General features: G+C 41.7%; 2 protein-coding genes across 3 annotated transcripts in view; one reads left to right on the forward strand and one right to left on the reverse strand.

The window, feature by feature from the left end:
- Positions 1–25,516, reverse strand: part of LOC114647552 (myotonin-protein kinase) — a 437,098-nt gene that overhangs the window by 232,967 nt on the left and 178,615 nt on the right. The window lies entirely within an intron of this gene.
- itpkcb (inositol-trisphosphate 3-kinase Cb) overlaps positions 1–25,516 on the forward strand; it is a 201,355-nt gene that overhangs the window by 1,068 nt on the left and 174,771 nt on the right. The window lies entirely within an intron of this gene.

Here is a 25,516-nt window from a genome sequence, read left to right on the forward strand (position 1 = left end):
CACAAGGCCATTAAATATCTTCATCATATTGCTTTTTTGACTTGCCTTTCTTTTTTCTGGATTTATAAATGGCCAGCCCAAAGAGAGAGAGTTAAGAACTGAACTTTATTAATCAATAATCAACACATCATTTACATTATCACAAGTGAAGAAACAAAGAAAAACAACTCACCCAAAAGGCACATTTCAAATAAGAAATGAAAATCAATAACTTCTCCTCAGATTTACAAATTGCCTCATTAACTCACAATCCTTTCACAAAAGAATTCACATTTAAGGTCTTTAGAATTTATTTTCTATGTGAACTCTTTCACAAGGGTATTGAATATCTTCATCATATCACATTTACCTATTTCAGTTAACTTTCTCTTTTCTGGATTTGTAAATGGCCAGCTTGGCCTGCTCAGTGAGAAAGAAAGAAAGAAAGAAAGAAAGAAAGAAAGAAAGAAAGAAAGAAAGAAAGAAAGAAGACTGAATTCATTATAGAGAGCATTAGAAAAACAACAGAACTCAACTTTATTATAGAAAGTTACAAAGAAAGAAAGAGAGAAAAAAGTCTGTGGCGTTAAACAACACAACTCTTATGGAAAGTTATAAACCATAAAGAGAGAGAGAAAGAAAAGTAGGTGGCATTAAGTGACAGAACTCCGCTTTATTATGGAAAATTATATACAGGAAAAAGAGAAGAAAAGGTAAGAAAGAAAAGACACTGGCTTTAAATGATAGAACTCCACTTTATTATAGAAAATAATAAATGACAGAGAAAAAGAAAGAAGGAAGGAAAGAAAAAAAATTCTGTGGCTTTAAACGACAGAACTCTTATGGAAAGTTATAAACAGCAGAGAGAGAAGGAAAGAAAAAGTGCGAGAGAAAAAAGAAAAGTAGGTGGCATTAAATGACAGAACTCAGCTTTATTATGGAAAATTATAAATGGCAAAGAGAGAGAAAGAGAAAGAAAAAGAATCGTCTGTGGCATTACATGACAGAACTCTATTATGAAAAGTTATAAACAGCAAAGAGAGAAAGAAAGAAGAAAAGAAAAAAAAGTTGGTGGCTTTAAATGACAACTCCACTTTATTATGGAACGTTATAAACAGCAAAGAGAGAGAGAGAAACACGTTTAAATTCATTATCAAAGGCATTAAATAAATGACAGAACTTCATCAAGGAAAGTTATAAACAGCAAAGAAATAAAGAAGTCTGATTTAAATCCATTATGAAATGTTGTTAAATAAAGACAGAACTCTGTTATGAAAGGTCCTGAAAAGCATTTGATGAAAGAAAGAAAGAGAAAGAAAGCTGAAATGAAATAAATATCGAAAGGTAATTAATACACAGTGATTCAGTTTTGAAGTTCACTTTGTTACTCAAAAAATCAATAAATCATCTCCATCAGTACAAGAAAAGAACAACCCAGTTCAAAATAGATAAATCTCAACTTGCAGTACAAATAAGAGAAATAAGCTCATTTTCCAGAAGTTTACAAATTGCCACATTAATACGCCGCCCTTCTACAAAAGTTTCCTAATTTAAGGTCATTTTATGGAGTAAATATCTCAGATAATTTTGCTTCCACCAGAGTGAGAAATACGTCACCTTGCCTATTTGTTGTGACTTTTTCTTTCCAAGATTTTTAAATAGCCAGCTTCGCCTACTCAAACAGGATATTAAGCAATCTTACATGTAGGCTGCTTCGTTTCGTTGTGATGCTAGAAACACAAATAAATAAACATGAATTTGTTAAAAGACAATTAGGGGCACTGAAAAGTGAGTTCTGAAGACATAGCAAGACGACAGAGAAGATCCCGAGCTCCCCTCTGTAAGTGAGGGGTCGGTCGGTGAGACTTGCACTCGGCCGGTCCCAACACGCCACACTCGCCATTGCAGGTTGCCAGTCTTCTTGTTCAGTGTTGGCCTCTAGCAGTTCTGATGTCTCTGTTACCCATGTCTGCTCCTAGTGACCTGCCAGCACGCCGCTCCGTATCCACCGCACTATCCAAGGAGATCGCTCAGTGCTGCTGACATCCCGTGTACTTTACTTTGGTGTCTTCCATTTCTTGAACTCACCAGGAGAACTTTCAGTGGTCTACTGCTGGTATTCTGCAGTTAATGAGGATGTAACAAGAGCGTTGCCTTCAATTTTCTGCAGGAGCCGATATTTTTTATCTTTCTTCTGCATGGCTTAGTTTGCTAGTAATCACATGACAGGTGTTAATGTTGGACATCAGCTGTACCTTACAAATAATGACGCCAACAGTTGTCTTTGCTCTCTGGGAGGCAACTGACACGCCTTTATGGCATCCGCACAAACACTGATAGGACATGTCAACTCCGGGAAGGAGCCAGATGGCTGAGATGAGAGTGCAGTTCAGATGTCCAGTCTGAGAAGTCGTTTGTCCAGCTTTATATATATATTTTTTATTATTACTTATTATTTGGTTGACACCTTTATTCAAGGAAACTCACATTTGAAGCACAATTGGTTCCATTTATTTTTCTTTTAAATGTAAAGTGATTTGCTCATGGTGACATAGTGTCACTAGCGGGACTTGAAATCCAAAGCCCACATTCTCGACATGGCTTCACTTTTAGATGACTAATTTTGATTTATGTGTTTTTTAAAATTTTCTTTCAGTCAGGCCTCTTACATTAGAACAATCTGGATGAGAGCAGGCCATCCAGCCCAACAAAGCTCACCAGTCGTATCCACTTAATTTTCTAAAAAAACATCAAGTTGAGTTTTGAAAGTCCCTAAAGTCTTACCACACTACTTGGTTTCTTATTCCAAGTGTCTATCATTCTTTGTGTAAAGAAAAACTTCCTAATGTTTGTGTGAAATTTGCCCTTAACAAGTTTCCAACTGTGTCCCTGTGTTCTTGATGAACTCATTTTAAAATAACAGTCTCAATCTACTGTACTAATTCCTTTCATAATTTTAAACACTTCAATCATGTCACCTCTTAATCTTCTTTTGTTTATACTGTAAAGCAGGGGTGTCCAACTCCAGTCCGATCTCACGTGTTGAATGGACCGAAATGCGTCACCAGCAAGTTCGGAGAGATCGGGACTGTGCAAGGAGAAAGGAACAAGAAGGTTTAACTTCATTAGGAAAGGCGTTAAACGAACGACAAAACTTTATAACGTTATGATGGAAAGTTAGGAAAAGCACAGAAAGAAAGAAAGAAAAATTTTAATTCATTATTAAGGGCGTTAAATGAACGACAAAACTTTAACGTTATTATGGAAAGCTAGAAAAACAAGAAAAAGACAGAAGTTTGTTTAAATTCATTATGATAGGTGTCAGTCCTGGTGGGCCACAATGGCTGCTGGTTTTCATTCTGACCCTTTTCCTAATCAGCAAGCAGTTTTCTCTGCTAATTAACTCCTTTTCCCTTCTTTATAATTGCCCTGTTTTTAAGGATTCAGTCCTCTCAATTGATTCTTTAAATGGCAGCCAAACAGAAATGAGATGTGAAACGACCCAACAGATGAACAATTAAATTGGGATCTCAAACTCCAACCAATCCCACTCCAACCAGTTCCTTAATTAATAAGCCAATTCTTGCTGTTATTTGCTATTTGCTATTATTGAATATCATGACTTGTTGCTGCTCTCATTCTGTTGATTTTCTGTTTTTTCTAAGACCACCGTGAAGATGTTTTGGTGACCTGAGCAGACCAACATGACCGAGACCTTCACCTAAGTTTATTTTCAGGTTAGCTGGTCATGTGATGGCTTGTTTTGTGTCTCATTATTATTTGGCTGCTCATTAAGAAAAAAGAAAGAACTAAGAGGCCTGAGTCACGTCAATTAACTAAGGCAAAACAAGTTAATCAGCAGCAAGAACGGCTCACTAATTAAGAAGATGGTTAGAATTAAAACCTGCAGCCACTGCGGCCTACCAGGACTGGAGTTAGACACCCCTGCTTTAATCTTTCCTCATAACTCACCCCCTGTACCTCTGAATCAGCCTCGTCGCTCTTCTCTGGACCTTTTCTATTCTTATGTCCTTTTTGTAGCCTGGAGACCAAAACTGCACCCAGTACTCCAGATGAGGCCTCACCAGTGTGTTATAATGCTTGAGCAGAACCTCCTTGGACTTGCACTCCACACATCAAGGCGCCGGATATTCTGTTAGCCTTCTTATTGGCTTCTGAGCAATGTCTGGCAGTTGAGTCCACTACGACTCCTAACTTCTTCTCATAAGGTGTACTCTCGATTTTCAGACCTCCCATTGTGTTTTCAAACTTAACATTTTTACTTCCTATGTGTAATACTTTACATTTATTGACATTAAATTTCATCTGCCTTAAATCTGCCCAAGACTGTATGCTATTCAAGTCCTTGTGTAATGATATAATGGATTCAAATTATCTGCTATCCCACCTATCATGGTATCATCTGCAAACTTAACCAGCTTGTTACTTATATTCCTATCTAAAACATTTATATACAGTAATCCCTCGCTATATCGTGCTTCGATTTTTGCGGCTTCACTCTATCGCGGATTTTATATGTAAACATATCTAAATATATAACACGGATTTTTCGCTGCTTCGCAGGTTTCTGCGGACAATGGGTCTTTTTACTTCTGGTACATGCTTCCTCAGTTGGTTTGCCCAGTTCATTCCATACAAGGGACGCTATTGGCAGATGGCTGAGAAGCTACCCAATCAGAGCACGCAGTTAAGTTCCTGTGTGCTGATTGGCACAGCGACGATGCACCGAATTCGATTCCGCTGCGTTAACCAGGAAGTCTCGTCTCTCTCATTCAGCATCAACGCGTTTCACTGTGTAAAGAGTTAACTTATGAGTTTATCTTTGTGCGTAGTCAAGCCCTTCGTTATGGCTCCAAAACGATCTGCTCCTGCTATTGCTTCAGGGGCCGTGCCCAAGCACCAACAGAAGATGCTACCGATTGCCGAAAAGGTAAAAGGTTTGGATATGTTGAAGGAAGGGAACAGCTACACCGCTGTAGGACGCCATTACGGCATCAATGAGTCCACGATTCTTTTTATTTAAAAAAGAGGAAAAGAATATAAGATCTATGACCGCAGTGTCCTTTTAACCAGGGCGCAAAACGAGTTGTAAGTGGGCGTAATAAGGTGGTAAGGTTTATAAAAGTGTAGGAAGGGTTTATAAAGCCTGAAAAAATATATATAAATAATAAAATAAATATAAGGTCGCTACTTCATGGATTTTCACCTATCGCGGGGGGCTCTGGAATGTAACCCCTGCGATAGGTGAGGGATGACTGTATTAAAAATAGCAGCAGCCCCAGCACTGCCCCCTACTGGTCACCACTCTTAACATCAGCCATTTCTGATGAGATTCTCCCACACCATCACCATCTGCTTCCTGTGTCTGAGCCAATTCTGCACCCCTCTACACCTCACACCCTGAACTCCCACTCCTTTTATTTTGATGTTTGTCTTGCATTGCAGTATAGCGTGAGGGAGGAGGACAGCCATGTGTTTGGAGAGCCTGGTGGCCGTCGCTTCCTACCTGTGAGTGGAGCCTGCTGATGAGTGGGCTTGCACCGTCTTGATGGGCATCTTCATGGCTCGAATTTGTTTTACAGCTTTTAGAAATCCACTGAATATTTAATTTTTTATTTGTACTGTTTGGTGGGGCAGCCATCCAAGAAGCTGTATGAAAGGACCAGGGGTCAGATTTATAAAACCTGCGCAAAAGAAGACTTGAAATGTGTATACTCAGCTTTCTACACAAAAGTCAAGATTTATAAAAGAAAACTCGAGGGGAGAATGTATATTGTGACACTAGAGGGCGCTGTCGCTCCTCAAACCCACTAAACAAACATCCAAGACACCAGGTAAAAAAAACAGGAAATATTTTAATTTCTTTTTTCCTTGATAACTGTGCCTTCAAAGCACCACCACAATACCCAATAAATCAATAATCAATAATCCAATTTTTTTCCTCCTCTCCTCCCAGCAGCTCCGTCACTCTACCTCCCAACTCCGGCTCGCTTGCTGGGTCTCCACCAGTCCTTTAAATAGTTCTTGACCCGGAAGTGTTCCTGTCCTTCTGTCCATGTGATTCATTAGCACTTCCGGGTCAGATGGAGACTTGTATTTTTCTTCAGCCCGGAAGTACTTCTGTTCTTCCGTCCCCGTGACTTGGGAGTACGTCCGGGGTATAGGGAAAATAAAAATCCCCTCGTCTCCCTGCAGCGTCACACGGTGGCACCCATGGTACCTAGCAGGGTTGTGAAGCCAAACTCCAACTCCCATGGTGCCCTGCACGATTCCGGGGTACCTCTAGGCTGCAGGGAAGATGCCATCTAGCGTCCTAGGTGTATCAGCCGGGATGAGCTGCCGGCCGTCCATCACAGTGTACATTTACGACAAGTCGGACTCATCCATATGCAACATTTCAATGAAACTGGGAACTGACGACACCCTTGATCAAGTAGGTAAGTGCAGCCAAACCAGCTACATGACGTTTCACATCATCTTATGTAATACGCTACCGTGGCTGTCCGTTTGTCTGTCCAGGATTTTAAATCACCTGTAGCTCGCAAACTGTTTGACCGATTGACCTGAAATTTGGTACACATATACTACGTGATGTCTACTATCAGCTTTCGGGGTGATGAATGACCTCCAAGCTTATTCCTCTTTTTGTTTTTATTTTATTTTATTGTAGAATCAACTCTCAGCAGCGGGCAGCAGGGCGGCCGTGTGGCCCATGCATACGGTCGCCGTTCTCATCCCTACCACCATCGCCGTCACTTCCCCCACCTCTTCATATCTTAAATCATTCTTGAGGTAGATTGAAGACTTAAGTGCCAGCTTAAGTGAAAAAAAAAGGAAAACGTACTAAGTAATTGCAACACAAACACTAACTTAATCAGTTTTGACGCGAAAAGATGCCAATGAAAGAAGAGAACAAGCGGGCCGCTATGGTGGAGAAGAAGAGCTGCTCAGGAAGCTGCAAGCTCATCAAATCCTGGAAAGAAGCGTACAGGAAATATCCGCACAGAAAAAAGCGCACAGACATATAAGCGCACGAGAAATAACTGCACATGGAAAAATGCGCACACGGGAAAAACTGCATGTGGAAGAATACGCATACGGTAAAGTGCGCACGCGGAAAAAAGCACACGGCAGTGACATATAACTATTACAAATATAAAATATACTCCACCTATACTGCTAGACATTTTTTATTATAATAAAACAATGACTGGTTTGCTCTTGTACAATGTCTCCGTTCTTCATTTCCATTAAGGAATGACACTTTGTCGATTGAGTCTCACGGCACCTCCAAGTATCTATTCCATTTGTTATGTGAAAACGCAGATATTCAAATCCCTTGTAACCAAAAATTTGCTTGCCTTTCTGATTGGTCGAAAACTCCATCTCGCTTATTCAAAAAAAAAAAAAAAAATGTCGACTTGCCTTGCTCGAAAGTTAGGGAAGCTTAAAGAAAACTCTGAGTGGCCTCTTTATAGGACGACCTTTACTTACTTGCCGTAATCAAAACTATAAAACCCTAATTTGCCTACCTGTGGAATAAGAAGGTATAATATAAATGCTGAAAACTATTGTAAAGAATAATAATTTCCTAGAAATGGTAATTTAGGCACAACAATGACAGTAATAAAAGGATTAATGACTATTTTATTTTATGGACCATCCAACAGCCCACTACCCCAATTAGCACAAATTAAAACATACAAGCTTATAAATACGTTTAGTGAACAATTATATTATACATTGCAATAAACGAAATTGTATAAATTTTTTGTCTTCTTTGCATATACGCCTTTGCCGTATGTGCATTTTTCCATGTGCGCATTAATCCACGTGCGTTTTTTCCTGTGTGTGCATTTTTCCGTGTGCGGTTATTTCCCGTGCGCTTATATGACTGTACGTTTTTTTCTGTGTGGATATTTCCTGTGCACTTCTTTTCAGTCACCAAGCGCATCAACCTCTGAGCAAATGAATTCTAAATGTACAGAGAAAGAGAATGAAAACTAGGAATGCTCAAGTCAAGTGTATTCGCAGTGCGCCGTTACTGGTGCAGTATAATTCACGTCACCGAGCTGTTGTTAGAATTTGTGTTGACGTGAGAAAAGTATCACACCTCAAAATTTAGTCAGTTTTAGTTCCCATTTAAGAGGGCCAATGCCGCGTATTTGCCCTATAGAGCTTTTTTTATTTTTCCATCAGTTTATATCAGCTACCTGTAGTCACTTCTCCAGATTAGAAACCAAATTGCAGTAAAATCACCGATGTGAGTCACTCGCTGCATACAGAAAGCTCTAAATCTTACGTCCCACGGCCTATTAAGACTCTAATCCTTTGACACAACATGGCTTGTTTTGGTGCTGCTTGAAGACCATGCAAATGAAGGGAACAAGCTTTTAGAAGCCGGTGAGATTTTTTTGGCCCAGCATAGTGATGACTGCCTTATAAGCTGATTTTAGACTTTCAAGAGTAATTCTCTTGGAACAACAGTGTGTGCTGAGTTGGGCCCGGCTTTAGAAAGACAGACTGACTGAAATCGGGCTGCGCCTGATCATATGCAGGTTTTAACAATGGTTGGCTTTCTGGCAACAGGCACCTACCAGAGAGAACTGGCCGACAGGTCAGGAAGGTCTTGGCCAAGCTTCAGGCCCCATCATGCCCACTGTGTGACTGACAAGGCGCTACATCCAGTTTCCGTATGGTTTGGTGTGATTTTGATTTGGTGATCGCTCTTTCGCCTGTGTTGCTCCGATGTTATGAAACAGGTTACCTCATAGTATAAGGACATCATCATCTCGAACTGCGTAGGCTAAAAACTCATTTTTTTTCCATGCCATTTCCTGTTTAGTTATATTATGTGTTTTTATTATTTATGCTTTTTATTGTGCAGCACTTTGGCTCAATGGCATTGTTTTCAAATGTGCTATTTAAATAAATTGACATTGACTTCGGTTGTGCGAACCAACATAAAATGACAATTGACTGTTCAGTTTCTCTGCTGTAATCAGAGCAATTGACTGCACTCATATTGCAATAAGGACTCCTTAAGAGAATGACGCTGCTTTTGTTAACTGTAAATAGTGACACACAAGCCATCTGTAATGCCAAGGTGAGACTGACAAACCTTATGGCTCCGTGACCCGGGTCAAGCCATGTTTCATTTATTTTCAGACAAATAGCAATGATCAGACGCCTTGCTGATGGCTCTCTACATGATGGCCGGCTTGTTGGTAAGGTAACAGGCTGAATCCCCCCACTGTTTCATATGCATTGTAACAGCAGTCCTGTTATTACGTGTGCCAAGTGATGGTGATTACTGCTGAGACACTGGTGCCTTACACAGAGCACAGAGGAGAGGTGCGTCAGTGCTGTGCGGACCACACCATAGATCTCCTCACATGCAGAGGCGTCAGGAGTGAGACTGTTGTATCAGCCAGTGAACTTCGACAGCATTGTGGTTGCGTATGATTATCATAGTCCAGGGTGGCATCCTGGTGGGGTTTGAGGCACGTTTATAAAATGACTGTGATATATAAAGGCAAATGCATAGAAGCGTGTGTACACCAAATTTTCTAAATTGGATATTTGCCATACACATATTCCCATTTATGATGTACGCATATTTACACACTCAAATTCACACAAACATTTATAAATGAGACCTCAGGAGATGTTAAAGTGCTGAATTAAAGTTTAGAGAGAGGCTCGGGTCAAAGTCAAACGATGATGCATCATAAACTAATCAGTAAACCAAAATCAAAGTCAACAATAATGTGCTAGAATTTGTTGCCAAATAATAATGCTAATTCTTTACACTTCTATAACACCTCTTCTTACTACTCAAAGTGCTCTCCACGCAGGGAGGACCCGGGAAGTGAACCCACAACCTCCTTACTGCAAAGTAGCATCGCTACCACAATCAAAGAAAACTCTCCGAAACACTCGCATAGCTACTACAAATCCAGAAACGTGGACACTAGAGGATGGTTTGCAATGACCTTCACACTGTGACACTAGTGACATCACAGGTTGTGACCTCCCACTGTCACATAATAGCAGTGTTCATTGCAACGACAAGCAAAGCAGCTCAGAATCACAGTGGTCATAAGAAAAACAAAATGGGGGCCTGCTGGGACGTACTGAAAAGTACACCAGATAAGAGAGCCAATGACAGAAATGAATTCCATATATACAGAAACTTCTAACAAGGAGAAAAAAAATTATGGAAGTACAGTAATCCCTCGCTATATCACGCTTCGCCTTTCGCGGCTTCACTCCATCGCGGATTTTATATGTAAACATATTTAACTATATATCGCGGATTTTTCGCTGCTTCGCGGGTTTCTGCGGACAATGGGTCTTTTAATTTCTGGTACATGCTTCCTCAGTTGGTTTGCCCAATTGATTTCATACAAGGGACGCTATTGGCAGATGGCTGAGAAGCTACCCAACTTACTTTTCTCTGTCTCTTGCGCTGACTTTCTGTGATCCTGACTTATGGGGATTGAGCAGGGGGGCTGTTCGCACACCTAGACGATAAGGACGCTCGTCTAAAAATGCTGAAAGATTATCTTCACGTTGCTATCTTTTGTGCAGCATGTCGGTGCTTCGCATACTTAAAAGCTCGAAGGGCACGTATTGATTTTTGCTTGAAAAACAAACTCTCTCTCTCTCTGCTCCTGACGGAGGGGGTGTGAGCTGCCGCCTTCAACATCTTTGTGCCGCGGTGCTTCACATACTTAAAAGCCAAACATTGATTTGTTTGTTTTTCTCTATCTATGTGACATTCTGTGCTCCTGACACGCACTCCTTTGAAGAGGAAGATATGTTTGCATTCTTTTAATTGTGAGACTGAACTGTCATCTCTGTCTTGTCATGGAGCACAGTTTAAACTTTTGAAAAAGAGACAAATGTTTGTTTGCAGTGTTTGAATAACGTTCCTGTCTCTCTACAACCTCCTGTGTTTCTGCGCAAATCTGTGACCCAAGCATGACAATATAAAAATAACTATATAAACATATGGTTTCTACTTTGCGGATTTTCTTATTTCGCGGGTGGCTCTGGAACGCAACCCCCGCGATGGAGGAGGGATTACTGTACGTAATTATAGAGAAATAATTATAACTATAATAATTATATATAATTGTAATATATAATAATCTATATATATATATATATATATATATAAAAGCCAAATACCACTGACTCACTCATCACAAAATCTCCCGAACCATGAGGACTTGGGACTTGAAATTTGGAATGTATGTTACCCTTGGCCCATAGGTGCTTGCTAAGAAATGGTTTTAAAAATTTCATGGTCGAAGTGCCATATTTCTTATAGATTTTTAGGCCCATTTGTATATCTGTCTGCTTTTCATGGGAGAACTACTTAATCGGATTTAGATCTTTTTTTTCTATAATTTGCTTGAACATTCCATTGATTTTGTGACTTTCTCATCGTGCTAAGTATCATAGTTCGCTTGTGGTACTGAGTTTATTAGCACAAATCCTAGAGACACTCATTGAGCTGCGGGGCCCTCCTCACTCACGGGTCTTTCTTGGGGCGTAACCTTAACTCCGCTTAGTGAGTGAAGAGAGAACTACTTAACGGATTTTAGATCGGGTTTTTTTTCTATAATTTGCTTGAACATTCCATTGATTTTGCGACTTTCTCATCGCGTTAAGAATCATAGTTGGCTTGCGGTACTGATTTATTAGCAGGAATCTGAGAGAGACTCATCGGGCTGCTGGGTGGGGGGCCCTCCCCACTGATGTGTCTGCCTCAGGGCGTAACCTTAACTCCGGTTAGTTAGCGAACGAGAGAACTACTTAAGGGATTTAGATCTTTTTTTTTTCTATAATTTGCTTGAGCGATATACTCGCACTAATCCGAGACAGAGGCTGTGAGCCAAGGGGAGGAGGAAGAGTGACGTCAAGAGAGAGAGGCCCTCCTCGCTCTCCTGTTTCACTAATACGCTATATAAATGTAATGAATTATTATTATTATTAATACACAGGTGAAGCCGCGGGGGCAGTGCCGGATTAACCAATAGGCACATGTAGCATATGCTACGGGCCCCGCAATTTCGGGGGCACCCAAATGGTGGACCCAATATTTAATGAAAAAGTGTAGCATTGAAAAACTGGTCTTTAAAAATATTATCTTTACGTTTTTAAACTGTAAATTTCTTACACAACAAAACTTTAAGGGCCCAACACATAAAATTCACATAAATATTATAAGATTCTTATTATAATCGAGAGTAAAATAATTATTTAGTCCGGTTTGAACTGTTCAGAATCTAAACTTCAGATGATGCAGACCAAAAGGGCCCCCAAATTTTAAATGTGCTACGGGCCCCCAAAGCTCTTAATCCGGCCCTGCGTGGGGGACTGCTGGTTATATAATAATTATAACTAGGGATCTGTGCGGGCAATCAGAAAAATTCATGGAAATACTTGGAATAATTATAAAGAAATAATTCTAACTATAATAATATAATGATTATATAATTATATATAATTATAATAATATATAATAAAATAACTAGGGATCTGTGCTCGCAATCAGAAAAATTCATGGAAATACTTGGAATAATTATAAAGAAATAATTCTAACTATAATAATATAATGATTATATAATTATAATAATATATAATATAATTATAACTAGGGATCTGTGCTGGTAATCAGAAAAATTCATGGAAATACTTAGAATAATTGTAAAGAAATAATTCTAACTATAATAATATAATGATTATATAATTATATATAATTATAATAATATGTAATATAATAATTATAACTAGGGATCTGTGCTGGTAATCAGAAGGTTGCCGGTTCAAATCCCATAAATGCCAGAAGTGACACTACTCCTTTGGGCCCCTGAGCAAGGCCCCTAACCTGCAATTACTTCCTCTTGGGTATGACGTTAATCTGCATTCAGCCCTGCATGTAGGTCCTCCATTTTATAGGGGGAGATGGTGGTAAGATTGGCACTCCAGCCACCATAAAAATCCTGACACTGTTCTGGTGTGGTGCTGAGGTGTCACATGTTGCACGGCTGCACTTGGATCTCAATCCGGGTGGTTCACCGTGTAGTGGGTGCAGCAATACGCTGAAATCAGTGCGGACTCCCAACCTCTCTCTCTCTCTCTCTCTCTCTAGTCATGATAGCTATCTTTAGAAAATATAACTCCAGTACACATACAGAAACCTCACCACTATAGGGTATCAGGGCCAGTAGCGTAGCGTGGGTGTCAGGCGCCCGGAGCGGAGGAAAATTCCGCCGCCCCCTTATTTAGGTATGGTTCAAATTTTTACAAGATGTTATTATTATTATTATTTATTGTGAAATTTTGCCACCCCCTAAAAGTGCCGCCCGGAGTGGGCCACCCCTGCCGCCCCCACTACGCCACGCCACTGATCAGGGCTGTTATTGTCACATGTATAGAGTCCTGTGAAATTCTAACCTGCATGTGCTAACCAACATGCAACATGTCGCCACTCTCTGGTGCCATGATTAGAACAACCTTTCCGCAAAATGTGTCTGTCTTCCTTACATAAAAAATTTCAGAAATGTTATGTATAATTGTATTGTTTTTGTGTATGTTGTCTTAGTCAAGTAATGGAAAGAATAATTTTTTAGTGTTGTGGAGGTAAATGTCTGTGTTTTAGAAGGATTTAAGTTCAGTGGTAAGCAAATTGCTTCTTGACATGGTGTACGCTGGGCAGAGGTATCCTGCCCTCTACACTGTTCATACATTTATAGGTATAACTAAGAATGCTGTTTTATTATTAGTCAAAGTCCTCTGTTAGCACAAGCCAGTTTAGACACAAGTTTTCAAAAGCAAGTAGTAAATTACTGTTATTACATTTATAAATGTACTGTTATTCCTCTTCTTCTTCTTTCGGCTGCTTCCGTTAGGGGTTGCCACAGCGGATCATCTTCTTCCATATCTTTCTGTCCTCTGCATCTTGTTCTGTTACACCCATCACCTTCATGTCTTCTCTCACCACATCCATAAACCTTCTCTTAGGTCTTCCTCTTTTTCTCTTCCCTGGTAGTTCTATCCTTAGCATCCTTCTCCCAATATCCCCAGCATCTCTCCTCTGCACATGTCCAAACCAACGCAATCTTGCCTCTCTGACTTTGTCTCCTAACTGTTCTGCTTGAGCTGACCCTCTAATGTCCTCATTTCTAATCCAATCCATCCTCAATGCAAATCATAGCATCTTTAACTCTGCCACCTCCAGCTCTGTCTCCTGCTTTCTGGTCAGTGCCATCGTCTCCAACCCATATAACATAGCTGGTCTCACCACCGTCCTGTAGACCTTCCCTTTCACTCTTGCTGATTTCCATCTGTCACAAATCACTCCTGACACTCTTCTCCACCCATTCCACCCTGCCTGCACTCTCTTTTTCACCTCTCTTCCACAATTCCCATTACTCTGTACTGTTGATCCCAAGTATTTAAACTCATCCACCTTCACCAACTCTACTCCCTCATCCTCACCATTCCACTGACCTCCCTCTCATTTACGCACATGTATTCTGTTTTGTTCCTACTGACCTTCATTCCTCTCCTCTCTAGAGCATATCTCCACCTCTCCTGGGTCTCCTCAACCTGCTCCCTATTATTATTATTATCATGTCTAAATATCTTTTTTTATTATGTTTCCTTCTGTATATACATTAAGCATATAAAGTCTCATAATATTACTTTAATGCAGCGTTTCTCAACTTTTAAGTATTTGCAACCTGAGTTTTCATAACAGTTTTAATCGCGCCCCCTTAACGTTTTTTTGAAAGGAGCCCGCTAATACCAATTTGTTCTTTTTAAATTAATGATATATCATAGATGCATATTTTATTATACCTACTTAACTTTTATCGACATTTATCTAACTCTATATTTATTTTTCTATTATCAGAATGTAGTTTTAGTTAATTTGTTTTGGTTTCAATAGATGTATTTTTCATATTTTCGATTCTTGTTTACTTTTTTTCACATCTTCGCACCCCCCTTTTTGTTACTTCGTGCCCCCCTAAGGGGGCCTGCCCCACAGTTTGAGAACCACTGCTTTAATGCATTTTTTGTCCTCATAGTGGTGGCCCATCTAGGGATGGTTCCTGCCTTACACCACATTGCTATTATACTCAAAAGTCCCAAAGAACGTAAATCCCTAATGATTACAAAAATGGCCACTAGAGGGGGAAATACTGTCAAGAAATACCAACTAGTAAAACAGAGGGCCAGATAAGAATCAATCTTTACTTTATTATAGATTCTAACAAAAAAGCTGTGAACTAACATGAGGCTCTGTGGAGCACAAAAGTGGAAACAGTGGTTGACAGCAAAGGCAATCCAAGGTGAACCAACTCCTGATACTGTAATCCAACAGAGCAAAAGGTCAAAAATCCCCCCCCACCAAAAAATCATGAAAACAAAGTGCAGATTTAAACACTCACTAAATCCAAAGTGCATTCATGTAAATTTCAAGGAACCGTGGGTTGCTTCCACAATTCTATGGCTGAGGCCTGTCCCCTGTGGAGATGGAGAGATAGCCCAGCCTGCTGGGAGACCATTCACAAAACGCATGGAATAAAACACTGGCATAGGTACAGAAACAAAATCAAATGCAAACAATAATGCAAATAAACAGAAAAAAACTGGATACAAACCAAGAATCAAAAATGAACAAAGAAAACATAAAACAAGGATGTGAACCCCAGCCAGGGGAAGAACCCTGGTTGAAATATAGCACACATGCTGCTCACCAGTGTGGTAAGGTGGAGTCACAAACATAGTGAAAGGTTGTGAGACCTCCTAATGGTCCCACAAAGCAGGCCAGAACTTTCACCAGCCTGCCCAGATCTATAGGCAGGCCGCGGCCTACACAGGCCCAAAATGGGGATCTGGCTTTCAAAGTTCAAAAATATCAGAAATGTTCAAGAAATAAGCAAAAATACCTTTCAAAGAAGTGAAGCCATCAGACCTCTTGTCATGAAATATTTGCTCATTTTTTTGCTCATGCATTCATAGGTTTTTGTACTTTTGAGACTTTATATGCAGGATTTTTGAAGGCAATGGATTTGTTTCTTGTATTAATTCTTTCCAATAATTTTTCATTTGGGATTTTATAATTTATTTTCTATTGTTTCTGGCAACATTTGTTTATGACGTGCACCACCATTTTCAGTACTTATTGGTAGGACACCGCTGCCATTGTTGGGGGCGGAGTCATGGATGTCGTGACACCTGATGCTAACAATGCATTCGGTTAAAAGGTCGTCGCCAGACACAGTTCACTATCTGAGTTTGCAGATCAAACTTCTAATCCACTTCCATTTTAGAGTGCCTTTCCTATCTATCTTTCTATCTATCTGTCTATCTATTGTGGTAAACCGGGGCCATACAGCTCCCCAAACCTGGACACAAGCAGGCACAGGGACACAAATCCAAGCACACGCTTTTATTTTCCTTTTTCCGTCATGGGAAACACCTTCCCCATTTTCCACAAGCACAAAACAACACTCTATAGCAATACTGCTCAGTCCCTTCTCTCTCTCTTTCTCTTTCTTCTTCCTTTCTCTCTTTTTGCTCTGCCACCTCCACTCCTCTCCACACAAGCTTTGTCCACCACCTCCCGACTCTGGCTTCCCGACCGGAGTGAGGTTGGCCTCTTTTATAGTTCTCCAGGTGCAACCAGAACCTATTCTGGCAGCAAGTGCTGCAGTCCAGGGGCACTGGAACTGTCCAGTCACACCCCCCCAGTGGTGGCCCTATCCCGTAACGTATCGTTTGCACCATACTGAATGTGCCATACGTATGGAACTTACTAAACGTATTAAGCAAAGCTTTGTGAGGTGGCCAAGCGCGGGTCAAAACAGAACCGTGACAAGCGATGAATGGTTGGGACACTAGCCGGGTTGCCCCATTTAATTCTCTGCTCTTCTTCTTTAAACTTAAACAAGTGCTTACTGACAACAGTAGGCATAACCCCGTAGGGCAAAACGCAAAAGAAAATTAGGCCTCTGGTTAGCCTTCACAACAAATAATGGGTCTCCCATGGAGCTCGGAACTTCTCAGGTATCGGTCCCGAAAAGGAAGCTCGGTGGAGGCAGTCGGGCTGCTTATAACGGGAGGCCCAGAAGGGGCGGAGCTTATTTCCCTCACTGGGTGGCTTCATGGAGCTGCTGGGAGAAAAGGAGATGACACAGTTAGTGACAGAGCCCCCTCTCACCCCGATGGGTGACCACCTACCTTAAGTGAGCCAGCAAGGAGATCCGCAGACGCCCATGCATGACACCTTCTATAAGTTTACCGTAGAGAAATAACACAACCTGTAAGTATAGAAAACAACTGAAATTTAACAAGAAAAAGCTGAGTTTGTAGAAGAAGAATTTTCTTCCTTTTTGATTTTCATTCTGCGTGTGTAACATCTTTTTTCTCTATTTTTGTGTGAACTGTTTTGCTTTGAATTTTCACTAAACATTTTTAAAAGAAACTTTATTGGACTGAGAATTTTCTTTCGTGCGCATTTGACTCCTGTTGGTCCTGCCTTACCAACTCAGTAGCAGCTCTATTTCAAGACCCTGGCAAAGACGCAGCTACAATGTGCCACATAATGAGCCCCAACAAGGAGTCCCACCGTCCTGCTCCATTTTCTGTGCCCCTTTCTGTCTGTTTAAATATCACTTAGAAAAAAGAAAACACCCAAATCCTGGCCAGCCAGGGAGGGAGAGAAGACAGAGCTGGGGGGCAATGTGTCCCAAAACGGACAAACAACTGAGAGCTAATGCCTAATGAACAGACTGAGTGCAGGAAAGTAAAACAAGACGTCATCCAAGAATGTTATAATTGATGAAGAGATTCAGAGGAACTGGCTGGGCGCCTGCAGAAGAAGAGAAAAACAGGAGATGATATCTCACTGTATAATCTTTTTTCGGCTGCTTCCTTTAGGGATTGCCCAGCGGATCATCTTCTTCCATATCTTTCTGTCCTCTGCATCTTGTTCTGTTACACCCATCACCTGGGTGTACCCCTACCCATTTTTTCCCTACAAGGGTATTTTTGTCTTTGTCTTCCTAAAGAGTTAAGGCTGGGGGGCTGTCAAGAGGCATGGCCTGTTAAAGCCCATTGCGGCACTTCTTGTGTGATTTTGGGCTATACACAAATAAATTGTATTGTATTGTATCACCTGTATGTCCTCTCTCACCACATCTATAAACTTTCACTTAGGCCTTCCTCTTTTCTGGCAGCTCTATCCTTAACATCCTTCTCCCAATATACCCAGCATCTCTCCTCTGCACATGTCCAAACCAACGCACTCTCGCCTCTCTGACTTTGTCTCCCAACCGTCCAACTTGAGCTGATCCTCTAATGTCCTCATTTCTAATCCTATCCATCCTCGTCACACCCAATGCCAATCTTAGCATCTTTAACTCTGATACCTCCAGCTCTGTCTCCTGCTTTCTGGTTAGTACCACCGTCTCCAACCCATATAACATAGCTGGTCTCACTACCGTCCTGTAGACCTTCCCTGTCACTCTTGCTGATACCCGTCTGTCACAAATCACTCCTGACACTCTTCTCCACCCATTCCACCCTGCCTGCACTCTCTTTTTCACCTCTCTTCCACAATCCCCATTACTCTGTATTGTTAATCGCAAGTATTTAAACTCATCCACCTTCATCAACTCTACTCCCTCATCCTCACCATTCCACTGACCTCCCTCTCATTCACACACATGTATTCTGTTTTGTTCCTAGTGATCTTCATTCTTCTTCTCTCTAGAGCATATCTCCACTTCTCCAGGGTCTAGTGTAACCACAGGAAATATGAAGTTCTAATCCTTGAGTGCTACCTGAGAGATTTTTGGAGTGCCTGGGACTTCCCAGCGGAGGTCAACATGCAGTGGATTCCTAGGTAGCTCACTTTGGTATAAATTAGGTGTCCTCGGGTTTAGAGGTCCAACTTGCGTGGAGCTGATGGATGACATCGCCAAGCAGAGAGAGACAGCAATTAGGTGGCTTTGGTTCAAGATGATTGAGCAATGGCAGAATTTAGCTAGTGAAAGAGAGGTGGACAGAGCGGAGTGATAATTGGGTTGGAGGGGTCGAAGGTGGGTATATCCAGGATGCTGGTTCTACTTTCAAGCCCCATCCAAGGTGTCATGGGCTAATTAAAGAACCCGCCAGACAAGGTGGGGGGTGCCCATTTGCCCATTTGGTGAAACCCTCAAGGCTCTGTCCAGGGGAGAAAAGGGAAGAACGTAAGAAGGAGGAGGGGGACTAATTAATGCTGACCACCTCACATTGGGTACAGGAGAATTGCAGTCTGGTGAGACGGCTGCGATGATTTCATTGTGTTTTAAATGACTGAGAAGGGAAGAAACATAAAAAACTGAGGAGGGAGAGGTAGGAATGACACAGACAAGCAGGAGCTGAAGGGACCACCGCACAATTTTGAAATGTGGAAATTAAAGTAACTGGTGTGGCACAAGGCAGTGATGATTTTTGGGGTGCTGTGGAGAGAAAATGTAAAGAGTGGGGGGTATGTACAGTATATTGCTGTGGCAGTGTTGTACACTAAATGCAGTCTCAGTGACCATGAATATCTGGTTGGTGCCTCATCGTGTGTTCTCCATTATGCTATGTATTAAATGCAAATTTGTAACAGAAGTGCTAAGAGGTTTTGCATTATATTTATTTTACTTCTTGTAACACTATTTTCAAATGGTTAGATAAATTTACTAATAGTGAAAAGAACGTTTTTGTTGGACCATCGAGAACTGTAAGAACCAGGGGCAAAGCTACAGTGGATCTGGGGTGGCCCAAGTCCATTCAGTAGCCCACCCAAATTGTGAGAGATTATTTTGAACCTGCTTAAATGATTAGACATTTCAGTCAATGTTGACTGAATACTGAAAGCAAATAGGTGATTACTTTTGAAATTTGCTGGAAAGTCACGCTGTTAGTGTTATTATTTTAAGTGCTCCATGTAAAATCGACAGACTATTTAAGTGCGCTATGTAAAATTGCAGGTCTGCAGAGCGTTTCCGGTACTTTAGACCCTGAGGCCAAACACTGAGCCACTCTACACTCCAAGGGGGGGTGGGGGGGGGGGGGTGGTTGGGCACTCGAAACCAAAACTCCAAGCGGGAACCCCCCCCAAATTTTTGATCGATTGATTGAGCCTCTTGTCTGCCCAATCGTTTCCAGGTCCACCCACTTAACAATTTCTGGCTTTTCCTCTGATTAGAACCTCAGAAAATATGGAAAGATGAGACAAGCTGTACAATACAATACAATACAATTTATTTTTGTATAGCCCAAAATCACACAAGAAGTGCTGCAATGGGCTTTAACAGGCCCTGCCTCTTGACAGTCCCCCAGCCTCGACTCTCTAAGAAGACAAGGAAAAACTCCCAAAAAAAAAAACCTTGTAGGGAAAAATGGAAGAAACCTCAGGAAAGGCAATTCAAAGAGAGACCCCTTTCCAGGTAGGTTGGGCGTGCAGTGGGTGTCAAAAGAGGGGGGTCAATACAATACAATACACAGAACAGAACAGTATATAATATAGTATATAAATATAATACAATATAATACAATACAGTATAAAAATAACAATTTTAGAAGTACGGAGCAGAATTTAACAGCAGATGATATCACATGATAAGATTTGGATATATTTAGGCTCCTGGAGACCTCATCCATCAACCTGCCTCCCCCATTTGGCCATTCCATGGCTGAAACAGCGCTGGGCCAGCCAATCCGATGAAAGGACCCCTACTTCCCATGATTCCTGCAATCCTCCATCAGGGATGACTTTACCTTAGGCAGGCAAAACAACTTGGCAGGTGGGCCGTGGCACCAAGTGCCACATTTGAGTACCGAGAAGAGAAACAGAATAGATGAGGGTTAGTATCAAATTCTAACTCTCATGTTACTTATGTTTTAGTGCTAATGACTAACAACAGAGATTCTGTCTGTACAGATAATCAGCAGCTCTAGTCAGGGTGTGCTAAACTGAAGTAGTGAGTCTTCAGCCGGGATTTAAAAGCTGAGACCGAAGAGGCATCTCTTATAGTAGCAGGCAGACCACTCCACAGTTTAGGGGCCTTGTAACTAAAAGCTCAACCTCCCACTGTTATTTTATTCTTGGAATCATAAGCAGACCGGCATCTTGAGATCTTAATGTGCGCTCTGGTTTATAAGTCCTGATAAGTTCAGACAAGTAAGCTGGACCTTGGCCATTTAATGCTTTATATGTTAAAAGGAGGATTTTGAACTCTGCCCTAAACTTAACTGGGAGCCAGTGTAAGGATTTAAGAACTGGAGTTACGTGTTCGTATTTTCTTGTTCTTGTAATAATTCTTGCAGCCACATTTTGGATTAACTGGAGGCTGTATAAAGAATAGTTTGAACATCCAGTGAACACCGCATTGCAGTAGGTAGTCCTATTAGAGATAAATGCATGAATTAGGGTTGGTAGCGAGATCCTGCCTCAAGTGGAGGAGTTCAAGTATCTTGGGGTCTTGTTCACGAGTGAGGGCAGAATGGAGCGTGAGATCGACAGGCGGATCGGTGTGGCGTCCGCAGTGATGCGGGCTCTGCATCGGTCTGTCGTGGTGAAAAAGGAGCTGAGCCATAAGGCAAAGCTCTCAATTTACCGGTCGATCTATGTTCCTACCCTCACCTATGGTCATGAGCTATGGGTAGTGACCGAAAGAACGAGATCGCAAATACAAGCAGCCGAAATGAGTTTCCTCCGCAGGGTGTCTGGGCTCTCCCTTAAAGACAGGGTGAGAAGCTCAGTCATCCGGGAGGGGCTCAGAGTAGAGGTGGCTCGGGCATCTGATCAGGATGCCTCCTGGACGCCTCCCTGGTGAGGTGTTCCAGGCACGTCCAACCGGGAGGAGGCCCCGGGGAAGACCCAGGACACGCTGGAGGGACTATGTCTCCCGGCTAGCCTGGGAACGCCTCGGGATTCTCCCGGAAGAGCTAGAAGAAGTGGCCGGGGAGAGGGAAGTCTGGGCATCTCTGCTCAAGCTGCTGCCCTCCGCGACCCGACCTCGGATAAGCAGAAGAGAATGGATGGATGGATGAATTATTTTATCAGAATTCTGTTTATTTAGAAAGTGCCTTAATTTCCTAACAGTTTTAAGATGGAAGAAACATGATTTGGACAACTTTGTAATATGCACTTTAAATGACATGCTAGAGTCAAAGATAACTCCTAGATTGTGGGCTGATTCAGTATAATTAATGGGGATTCCAACTGAGTTAAATGATGACAAAATATTGTCATGATCAGTGTCATTCCCTCCAACAATTAACATCTCTGTTTTATCTGTGTTTAAAAACAAGTAGTTCTCATCCATCCACTCCTTTAATTCGCTAACACAACTAATTAAAGACAACATTGGAGAAACTTCATTTGATTTAAATGAAAGGTATAACTGGATGTCATCTGCATATGAGTGAAAATTAACATTATATTTCCTAATGAGAGATCCCAGTGGAAGCATCCATCCATCCATCGTCCAACCTGCTGAATCCAAACACAGGGTCGTGGGGGTCTGCTGGAGCCAATCCCAGCCAACCCCAGGCAGGGTGCCAATCCACCGCAGGACACACACAAACACACCCACACAGCAAGCACACACTAGGGCCAATTTAGGATTGACAATGCACCTAATCTGCATGTCTTTGGACCGTGGGAGGAAACCCACGCAGACACGGGGAGAACATGCAAACTCCACACTGGGAGGACCCGGGAAGCGAACCCAGATCTCCTAACTGCAAGGCAGCAGCACTACCACTGCTCCACCGTGCCGCCCCCAGTGGAAGCATGTTAAGTGAAAACAATTAAGGTCCCAGTACTGAGTCCTGCGGGACACCATATTGTAGAGCAGAGCCCTTGACATTCTGCACGTTGTCCATCGGTAGAATTAAACATTTCCATCTGGGCAGTTTGCTGATGATTTATCAAGATTGAACCTCTACAAAATGCAAATACTGCAGACCGTTTTTTAAGCAATAACTATGTGACATTTTACATTTTTGCTCAGCTTATTTAATTGTTAAATGACAAATGAATAATTTCTGAAGGAGAACATATTGTTAATGTTGGAGCTCGTTTAGAAAACCTTGCATCTATTCATTATTTTTTTTAAAAGGTTTATACCTTATTGTGTGTGAACAGTGTGATTGTACCCCTTTATAACGAGAAGGGGGATATTCAGGTCTGTGGAAACTATAAAGGGATAAAGATGATGTCACACACAGTGAATATTTGGGTTGTAAAGAGAAGGCTCAGGGTAGAGACCACCATAGGGGAGGAGCAGTTTGTGTTTATGCTGGGAAAGGAACGACTGATGCAGTCTTTGCATTGAGAAAAACAGAAAGGAGTGCATATAGATTTTATTGATTTGGAGAAGGCTTATGATAGAGTGCAACGTCAAGAGAGAAAGGAGGACCAGAGAAGTGTGTGAGGATTGTCCAGGATGTGTATGACGGAATGAGGACTCGGGTTAAAAGCAGTGTTGGAGTATCAGACAAGACCCCAGTTAGAGGTGGTCTGTACCAGGGATCTTTGTTAAGTCCTTACCTCATTGATCTGGGTAAGGACGTGTTGGAGGTGGGGGGGGGAATGGGGGTTGTGGGGGGGTGGAAGACCAATCCCCATCCCCCTGATGCAGGCTTTTTGCTGATGATATTGTGTTGTGTAACAGCAGAAAGGAGGAAGTGGAGAGGAAGTTGGAAGAACAGAGATGGGCTTTGGAAGATAGAGGGTAGGAGATGAAGAGGAAGAGAATGCACAGAATATATGAAGTTTAATGATGATCAGGATAATGATGTTAGTCTTCAGGGAGAGTTAATGAAAGGAGCGGATACATTTAGATATCTGTGATCAGTGGTGGCCCAAGGTGGAAATTAAGATGCTGAGAACACCCATAGAGTGCAATGTGGATGGAACAATTTGAAGAAGGTATCAGGAGTGTTATGTGATCAAAGAATTAAGGAGAAGGTTAAAGGTCAGGTTTTTAAGACAATGGTAAGACCAGCAATGATGCATGGAGATGAGACATAGACAGTCAAGGGAGCACCGGAGAAGAAGGTAGATATGGCAAAAAGAAAACATTCAGATGGATGTGTGGAGTTACAAAGAAGGACAGAATAAGAAATAAGACAATCAGAGGTGCAACAAAAGTGGGAGAGAAATCTAAGAAAGGACAGGAAAGTGATATGGACGAATGATGAGGAGAGACAATGAAGGTGTGGGCAAAAGACAGATGGGAATGGAAGTCAAGGGGAAGAGAAAGTGAGGGTGACCAAAGTGGAGGTTTATGGACAAAGTAAAAGAAGATCTGAAAGAAAAGGACTTGACTCTGCAGGACTGAGCTCTGTGGAGAAGGTCAATCAAGCACATCAACCCCACATAGAAATAGGAAAAGAGGAAGATAAAGAAGATGGAGGAAGAAGAAACCTTATGAATTAGTGAGACACTAAGTTGGCCTAACTAGTGTGGGTTTGTTCCTGCCTTGCACCCTATACTACCTGGGAAAAACTCCAGAACCCCCACCACTGGATTAAGAGGGTTCCAAAATGACATGACTTTGTACCTTCTCTGGCCCCATGAGTGATATGAACAGAATATGATGTGACACTGACATGCCTCAGGAGTCGACTCCCTGATTTGAATGATGCTAATTGTTTTATTACCAATATATTGGTGTGAGAAATGTGCTTGAATGGAACCCAAGATGTTTTACTGTTTTTCATTATATGGCCCTTTGTTATTTGTCTGTGTATGGCACCGCTGTCATTGTGTTGATGACGGTCCTCTTGTTGGGTCAATTTTCTTATTTGGGTCCTTGGATGAAAACTTTCAAGAACCCCCATGTTGTAGCAGATTTTGATTCCAGCCCATTACTCACCGACTGCGTGGCATGTCCATGTCCATGTAGCATTTCCTCAGGTGATCAGCTTTCCACCCACATCACAAACGCAGGCAGGTTAAAAGAATCAGAGAAATGCAGCCGTGTGGGAGTGAGGGGGCTTTGTAATGGACTGGTGTTCAGCCCGGGTTTGGCTTTTGATTTGTTCTGACCTCCTACAACCCAAGGTTTCTTGAGGAAACGGGAGAATGGATGATCATTTGTGATCATTAATGGACTTCTCCACTTATGTTCAGAACACACTTTGTCCAGCTTGAGGGTGTTAGTGGGCCCTGAGCCTATTTGGGCAGTGCATTCCATCACAGAGATGATTATAAAGATGTTTATTATCCCCCTGTGAGTGTCAGCAGCCTGCATGTGTCAGGTTGTGTCGGCTCTAATCGAGTCTGCTGCGTGAATGTGAAACCAAAGCGATACTTGACATTTTCTCAGAAAGTAGGAAGCTCATTCCTACACACTGCTGTGCCCTTTCACCACATAAAACTGAGAAGTGCGATTTAGAGAAGAGTCAATGACATGTACAAAGAACAGGAGGTTTGCTCTTGAGA

Source organism: Erpetoichthys calabaricus, chromosome 1 (assembly GCF_900747795.2).
Source record: "Erpetoichthys calabaricus chromosome 1, fErpCal1.3, whole genome shotgun sequence".
Classification (NCBI taxonomy): Eukaryota; Metazoa; Chordata; class Cladistia; order Polypteriformes; family Polypteridae; genus Erpetoichthys; species Erpetoichthys calabaricus.